Below are 9,704 nucleotides of genomic sequence, written 5' to 3' on the forward strand. Positions count from 1 at the left end.
AGAACACTAACCACAGATATGCAGACATAAGCCTCCTAAATACACAAACCAATTCAAATCATATTATTATATCATAGCCTAACTTACTCATCCTTTTTGCTCTTTTTCATTCAGGCGCAATCACATTAAGCCCGTTATCTCCACACACTTATAGCAGGACGACCGGTTAGTGACTCTGATCCTTTTTTGCACGGGGTTCCGGTACTTACGTGGCATAACCCTTTGCTTACTCAGATGTAGTTGCGGGGGATCGGACCGTAATCCTCCCTACCAAGTTCAGCACCAGAAACCGCTGAACCAACTAACAAAGAGTTTTGAAAATTTTTTTTTGAAGATTACACAACCGTTGGGTTAAGTGACCGGGTGAGGGTCACTAAACTTAGAAGGTGTATTCTCTTTTTCTTTTCTCTTTTTTTTTCTTTTCGGAACATTCACTTATATTCATCGGCTTCCCTGCGTAAAGTGTGTGAGAGATGGTGCCGAGTGCTGAAATAAACTACTCAAGAGCTGTCAAAGAATGAGAAATTAAGGCTAAAACATAATAACAAATTCAAATCAATTTCCATATGCAGGAGACTTACGGTGTTAGAACGATACCGATCTTGTGAATTTTTCCTAAGTCTCCGCAAACCCGACTCAAATCAGTCTATAGCCTAAAACTTTCAAAATGATGCATATTTATTTATTTTTTTAAACTGAAAACAAAACAAGAAAACTAAAGAAAATAAAACAAAGAACAAAAGCAAAGAAAATAAATGATTCCCTCCCCCACACTTAAAATAAGCATTGTCCTCAATGAAAAGAACTCAAATATAAAGTAAGAGTGAGAGAAAGGAAAGAACACACCCGAGTATTCAAGGAGGATATGTGATCGCATAAACAGCCTTTGCTAGTGAAACCTCTTTTACAATCTCTCCTTCCAAAGTAGGGCTCTCGTGGAATAGCCTAATACGGTGTACATTGACCTTGAAATTTATTTTAGTGCCTTCGCCTTTTATTCCAGGATCAAAGAACAATCTCCGAAAAGTAAAAGTGTCGAATGCGCACGTGAAAGTGATGTCATTTATCACAACATCAAAGATCAATGGTTGTAAGGGCTGCCTCACTAATTTTTCTTCATCTGAAAGTGAGATCTTATGCTTATTACATGATGGAATAATATCAAGAATGTCAATCAAAGTCCATCCAATTCCATTTCTATGTTTCTTCAATGATTTCTCTTCATTCTCAAATTCAGTCTTTGATGAATAACTTAAATCTTCAGGAAGTAGTGCAGACTCTAAAGAAGGTGGTTGTTCAACGGATGGGGTGTTTTGGGCAGTCGAGATTTCAAGTTCAACTGCATAAACAACTTCATCGACAACTTCACCTGTAGGAAAAATGTCACCCTGTAAGGCATCATTAATCTCAGCACAAACAACACACACATTAGTGTCAGTACAATCAGAACATGAGTAAACATCATCAAAATCAGACAGTGATGGAAAATCAGATGAAAGCAAATCATTACGAGTATCATCAACATTTTAAGAAAGCGACTCAATTTGAAAAACAGAATGCTCTTCCAAGGGTTGTTGGTTTGATCCTTGAGCTTGCTGCATGGCATTCATCAAAGTGGCAAGCTGTCCAATCTGTGTTTGCAAAGTCTGGAGAGTAGAATCTATTTGCTGTTGATACTGAAGATTATTTGCAGCCATTTGTTTGACAATATCCTCTAGTGAAGGTTCGGAAGGTGCAGAGCACACAACCTGGAATTCCTTCAGATGCTTATGCGAATCCTCTCCTGCAAAACCACTAAAGCTAGGCAACAAATATGTTAAACCATATTCCAATTCAAAAGGTGTATCAGTCGCAGGATAGTCAATACATAAACCATTGTAGTTCACATTAGGGACAGGCAACTGCGTCAAAGTTCTTTGTTCAGCCATGGTTCAACAAACACAAAAATATCAATTATGTCCCATATAGGCAGAAAGAAATAGAAAGAAGGAAAACGATTAAAATAAATTTAGAAAAATATAAAAACACAAAATTTAAACTAATTAAGACAAATAAGAATTTTGGGAATTTTTTTGGATTTTTTCAAAACTGACAAAACAGTAAATAATTAATTAAAAATAGAAAAAAGAGGAATTTGACAATTTTGGGTCGATTTCCCATACTCTTCTAGAGTAAGGGAGTATTGATCACACGATTTTTCTGCTTCCAGTAGGCAAAAACATTTTACAATCGAACACAATTTTTCCAAAAACCGATTTTTTTCGACTCAAACCGCGAATTGGCCAAAACCGTGGGGAAACTACGGCCTAAACGCGAGAACACTAAACCTATGACTCTAATATCAGTTAATAACAACAAGAATCCCCGGCAACGGCGCCAATTTGATCCGCTGTCGCGCACGGATCAAAAACGAGTGTTTTGTAAAAACTATAGTAACGGTAACGACAACTCGAATATCGTTCTCACAAGGATTCTCGTTGATTATTAACCAAAGGTAAATCGATTTAGGGGGGGTTTGTTTAAGGTTTTGATTAAACAAAATAGTAAAAATAAGTGATTATCAAAATAAGCTGAAATGATTAATCTACTGTTTTGGCTTCCTAACTTATCATCGATCCAAATAATTTCCAACTCACAAGCGGATTCTATTCCCTTTTCGATTATAAAAACAATTATACAAGCGCAATTGGAATTATGTGATGTATGTTCCTAATTCCCGAATTAAGCAAACGGATTATATATAGCAATCGTGAATTAAGCAAACACGACAAACATACGCGGATTAAGCAAACGCGATTAAAGTATAGGAACATGCAACCATCGAAATAAATCAATCTAACCTTGGATAATATCGAATTAAGCAAACAACATATCAAAGATTAGAATTGAAAGGAAATAGATTAATTGGAAAATATAAGAACCTCAAAGTATCGGCGGAAACCGTTTACAGCAGATTAACCTCTAGGAATTAGTTCTTCATGATCAAACGTACAAGCTCTTCCAAAAATGTGAATGGTGATAATCAGTAACGCGGCTGCTACCCTAAGGGGAAATAGTACAACCCGTTTTACAAACCAACTGGGTCGAACATACGACCCAGACCCAAAACTAATGACCCGAAACTTAAATAAACGAGTGCTGCAACTTCAACGAATTTTCTGGCCCTGCTACAGTCCGATTCTGACTTCGACTCCAACATAAGAATTGTAGCTCTTTCTCTTAGCTTTCCGACGATTATTAGAACGCCTCAATCGGACTCCTGGAACTCCAGATATGATCGTTTCCGTGCAGACTGCTAATGCTGAAAATTAAATACGAAAATCAAATAACAATAAAAATAAATTAAAATATAAAAACATTATAAAATACAAAAATAAGACAAGCAAACCATGGAAATGTATAAGTACAAACGTAGAGGAATGTGCATCAAAATGCACTGATCAAATTCCCCCACACTTGAACTTTTGCACTCCGAGCAAAATGAAAAACAAAACAAAGAAAGCACAAATACATCAACAGTTACTCATCCTAGGCTACAAATCTTCTTCGGGTAAGTTTGCATCGACAGGTACTAATCTTCCACACTAAGGACATCGTAAGAACACTAACCACAGATATGCAGACATAAGCCTCCTAAATACACAAACCAATTCAAATCATATTATTATATCATAGCCTAACTTACTCATCCTTTTTGCTCTTTTTCATTCAGGCGCAATCACATTAAGCCCGTTATCTCCACACACTTATAGCAGGACGACCGGTTAGTGACTCTGATCCTTTTTTGCACGGGGTTCCGGTACTTACGTGGCATAACCCTTTGCTTACTCAGATGTAGTTGCGGGGGATCGGACCGTAATCCTCCCTACCAAGTTCAGCACCAGAAACCGCTGAACCAACTAACAAAGAGTTTTGAAAATTTTTTTTTGAAGATTACACAACCGTTGGGTTAAGTGACCGGGTGAGGGTCACTAAACTTAGAAGGTGTATTCTCTTTTTCTTTTCTCTTTTTTTTTCTTTTCGGAACATTCACTTATATTCATCGGCTTCCCTGCGTAAAGTGTGTGAGAGATGGTGCCGAGTGCTGAAATAAACTACTCAAGAGCTGTCAAAGAATGAGAAATTAAGGCTAAAACATAATAACAAATTCAAATCAATTTCCATATGCAGGAGACTTACGGTGTTAGAACGATACCGATCTTGTGAATTTTTCCTAAGTCTCCGCAAACCCGACTCAAATCAGTCTATAGCCTAAAACTTTCAAAATGATGCATATTTATTTATTTTTTTAAACTGAAAACAAAACAAGAAAACTAAAGAAAATAAAACAAAGAACAAAAGCAAAGAAAATAAATGATTCCCTCCCCCACACTTAAAATAAGCATTGTCCTCAATGAAAAGAACTCAAATATAAAGTAAGAGTGAGAGAAAGGAAAGAACACACCCGAGTATTCAAGGAGGATATGTGATCGCATAAACAGCCTTTGCTAGTGAAACCTCTTTTACAATCTCTCCTTCCAAAGTAGGGCTCTCGTGGAATAGCCTAATACGGTGTACATTGACCTTGAAATTTATTTTAGTGCCTTCGCCTTTTATTCCAGGATCAAAGAACAATCTCCGAAAAGTAAAAGTGTCGAATGCGCACGTGAAAGTGATGTCATTTATCACAACATCAAAGATCAATGGTTGTAAGGGCTGCCTCACTAATTTTTCTTCATCTGAAAGTGAGATCTTATGCTTATTACATGATGGAATAATATCAAGAATGTCAATCAAAGTCCATCCAATTCCATTTCTATGTTTCTTCAATGATTTCTCTTCATTCTCAAATTCAGTCTTTGATGAATAACTTAAATCTTCAGGAAGTAGTGCAGACTCTAAAGAAGGTGGTTGTTCAACGGATGGGGTGTTTTGGGCAGTCGAGATTTCAAGTTCAACTGCATAAACAACTTCATCGACAACTTCACCTGTAGGAAAAATGTCACCCTGTAAGGCATCATTAATCTCAGCACAAACAACACACACATTAGTGTCAGTACAATCAGAACATGAGTAAACATCATCAAAATCAGACAGTGATGGAAAATCAGATGAAAGCAAATCATTACGAGTATCATCAACATTTTAAGAAAGCGACTCAATTTGAAAAACAGAATGCTCTTCCAAGGGTTGTTGGTTTGATCCTTGAGCTTGCTGCATGGCATTCATCAAAGTGGCAAGCTGTCCAATCTGTGTTTGCAAAGTCTGGAGAGTAGAATCTATTTGCTGTTGATACTGAAGATTATTTGCAGCCATTTGTTTGACAATATCCTCTAGTGAAGGTTCGGAAGGTGCAGAGCACACAACCTGGAATTCCTTCAGATGCTTATGCGAATCCTCTCCTGCAAAACCACTAAAGCTAGGCAACAAATATGTTAAACCATATTCCAATTCAAAAGGTGTATCAGTCGCAGGATAGTCAATACATAAACCATTGTAGTTCACATTAGGGACAGGCAACTGCGTCAAAGTTCTTTGTTCAGCCATGGTTCAACAAACACAAAAATATCAATTATGTCCCATATAGGCAGAAAGAAATAGAAAGAAGGAAAACGATTAAAATAAATTTAGAAAAATATAAAAACACAAAATTTAAACTAATTAAGACAAATAAGAATTTTGGGAATTTTTTTGGATTTTTTCAAAACTGACAAAACAGTAAATAATTAATTAAAAATAGAAAAAAGAGGAATTTGACAATTTTGGGTCGATTTCCCATACTCTTCTAGAGTAAGGGAGTATTGATCACACGATTTTTCTGCTTCCAGTAGGCAAAAACATTTTACAATCGAACACAATTTTTCCAAAAACCGATTTTTTTCGACTCAAACCGCGAATTGGCCAAAACCGTGGGGAAACTACGGCCTAAACGCGAGAACACTAAACCTATGACTCTAATATCAGTTAATAACAACAAGAATCCCCGGCAACGGCGCCAATTTGATCCGCTGTCGCGCACGGATCAAAAACGAGTGTTTTGTAAAAACTATAGTAACGGTAACGACAACTCGAATATCGTTCTCACAAGGATTCTCGTTGATTATTAACCAAAGGTAAATCGATTTAGGGGGGGTTTGTTTAAGGTTTTGATTAAACAAAATAGTAAAAATAAGTGATTATCAAAATAAGCTGAAATGATTAATCTACTGTTTTGGCTTCCTAACTTATCATCGATCCAAATAATTTCCAACTCACAAGCGGATTCTATTCCCTTTTCGATTATAAAAACAATTATACAAGCGCAATTGGAATTATGTGATGTATGTTCCTAATTCCCGAATTAAGCAAACGGATTATATATAGCAATCGTGAATTAAGCAAACACGACAAACATACGCGGATTAAGCAAACGCGATTAAAGTATAGGAACATGCAACCATCGAAATAAATCAATCTAACCTTGGATAATATCGAATTAAGCAAACAACATATCAAAGATTAGAATTGAAAGGAAATAGATTAATTGGAAAATATAAGAACCTCAAAGTATCGGCGGAAACCGTTTACAGCAGATTAACCTCTAGGAATTAGTTCTTCATGATCAAACGTACAAGCTCTTCCAAAAATGTGAATGGTGATAATCAGTAAAGCGGCTGCTACCCTAAGGGGAAATAGTACAACCCGTTTTACAAACCAACTGGGTCGAACATACGACCCAGACCCAAAACTAATGACCCGAAACTTAAATAAACGAGTGCTGCAACTTCAACGAATTTTCTGGCCCTGCTACAGTCCGATTCTGACTTCGACTCCAACATAAGAATTGTAGCTCTTTCTCTTAGCTTTCCGACGATTATTAGAACGCCTCAATCGGACTCCTGGAACTCCAGATATGATCGTTTCCGTGCAGACTGCTAATGCTGAAAATTAAATACGAAAATCAAATAACAATAAAAATAAATTAAAATATAAAAACATTATAAAATACAAAAATAAGACAAGCAAACCATGGAAATGTATAAGTACAAACGTAGAGGAATGTGCATCAAAATGCACTGATCAGTTTCACTACATGTTTGAGTATCAGATCAACTTCTTTCATTTCTCTTGGCATCACTCGAGAGTTGTACCTCCTCAAAGCTCTTTGCTTTGTAGGAGGAACTCTTGGATGTAGACCATTTTGCTGCATTCACCTAACACATATGCAAAGAATTTAAGGGATGTGGCTTTCTCTTTGATTCATTCACAAACTTTTAGTAAACACACTTAGTTACAACACTTATAATTATTAGGGGCAACCTAGGAGGTTATGAAACACGTTAAGAGATAAATATAATAAAATAATTTTATGAATACTCTACATTTTTTATTGAAGTGCTCATATTAGGCGAGTGTCTCAATTTCTACACGCAACATAGAAATCAAAACCTTTAAACCATTTTAAAGGATTTATGAGACTCAAACTCATCTGGAATCAATTCATTTCAACAAGTCTTGAGTCAAAGTTTTTACTTCTAACCTATATGCTTCTCCTCCACACACTTAAACTTTTAGAAGTCATAAATCTCAATATTGTGCTCAAGCTCAATAACACAAAATTCCAATCGAATCCCCTTGTCACCGCCACCAAGTTGCACATCCTTTTTCTTAATGGGAAGCATGCAACCTTTTTAAATTTCTCCTAATAGAAAATATGAAAAGAAAACTACAAAGATCAACATGCATATCTGATTTGTCTTGTTTAGTTTTTCAGTCGCATCAGATTCTTCTGTTTGCCAGCTAAGTAACCTCTGTCAGGTTTGGTCATTTTCATACATAAAGATACTTGAACATCTTCCTAGCATGCATATACATGATTAAATTATAATTATATAGTTAGTTAATTAAAGTTTATAGATTCCTCATTTTGATTCGTTTGATGAGTCCATATAACTGTACTTTACCCACCTCTTAACTATTTTCAGCTTAACAATTTAAGCTGAAATTTCTAGAGCATTTAAGATTGCTTGATCGGTGTGAAAGAGTATTTTTGTGTCATTTCAATTTGACCGCCCAAATTTTGTTATGCTATATATAGTATACTACTAATTCCATTTCAAAAGTAGAAGTTCATTCATATTAATACTCTATAAACTAATTATTTTTCAAAAAAACATATCATTAAAATTTAATGCCTCTAAATTAGATACCCTAACTTAAAAGCTTAAAAAAATTAATAGAAAATAAAAAATAATTGTCATTTTTATAAAACCATCTAGTAAGTTGATTCAAATTTCTTTTAAATTTATAGATACTGTAACTATGTTCAATTGAACTCACGAACTTAAATCTTTATATAAATTGTATTTTTAATTTTTTTTACTTTTAATTCAAGTGATCTTGAATTTATTTATTTTTGTAATGTATAATTTAGAATTTTGATTTTGTCATTGAATAGATAATTTATATTTTAAATTTGATTCTTAAAATACAAGATGTTTAAACTTTTTGAAAAGAACTCTATTGTCGATATACACAATCTTATTTGTTTTTAAGAGATTAATTGCTATAAATAGAGATGTTTACAATACAGTTTGAATAATCGGCTTTGAGAAAAATTTATTTGAAGATAAAGTTATATGTAATTCGGTTTGATTTTGGATGATTAGTTAAATAACCAATTTAATACGATCAAATTTCATGTAATTTAATTTAAATCAGTTTTTCAATATTCAAATTATAAATCATAATTTTTTTTATCAATCTTAATATAATAAAAATACTATAAAAACAACAACTTTGAAATAATATATAATATAATATACAATTTACTCAAAATTCAAAATGAAAATGGTTATGTTTGAATCATGAAATATTAAAAATAGATAGATAAACAAAATTAACAAATACTATTAAAATAATATAGATCAATTTTTGATTTTTAATTATTTGAATTAGTTTGAATTTAAATATCCCAGATTAAAATTTGCTTGTGCAAATACATTGGTTATAAAAGTAACTTATTACTTGGAGGGATCACCTAAACAATAGGGTCATGGATACGAAGTTATTGTAAATTAAAATGATATTAATTCTTACGATTCTATAAAGATAAATAGATAGTCAAACTTATATCATCTGAGTATACATGTCATCAAGAAGATGAATAATATTTAAACTAAGAAAAAGTGCTAATTCATTTAATCTCTATCCTTCATTCACTATGCAAATTTGTGACCAATCCAAATTAAATTATATAGGTTTGAAAGTGTATTAGTTGTTGACAATAGGATTACAGCTATAATTAAGGAACAAGAAGTTAGAGCCATGCAAGTAAGATTGAGACTGCCCATCAAACTTTAACTAAAAGGCCATTCTATTCCATACCTCTTAACTTTTTAGGCCAACCCCACTGCCCAAACCCTGCCAAACCATGAAATCACCTTGCACATGACACTTTGGAACCTTGCCATTAAGATCCAAGACACCCACCAAAAAAATATATTTTATTCCTCACTTATTATAACTTTATAAAAGATCAACTTACAAAATTTATATATATTAAAAAGAATATTTGTAATAAGAATTATGTCAAAAATATATGTTTTATTAGAGTTATCTTTTAAATTATTAATATTATTATAAAAAAATATTTTTTTTAATTATAAATTAATTTGAGCTCACACGATAATAAAAATAAATTAAAAATATTAATTAAAATAAGTTAAATTTAGAACAATTCATTA

Source organism: Vicia villosa, unplaced genomic scaffold (genome assembly GCF_029867415.1).
Source record: "Vicia villosa cultivar HV-30 ecotype Madison, WI unplaced genomic scaffold, Vvil1.0 ctg.000888F_1_1, whole genome shotgun sequence".
NCBI lineage: Eukaryota > Viridiplantae > Streptophyta > Magnoliopsida > Fabales > Fabaceae > Vicia > Vicia villosa.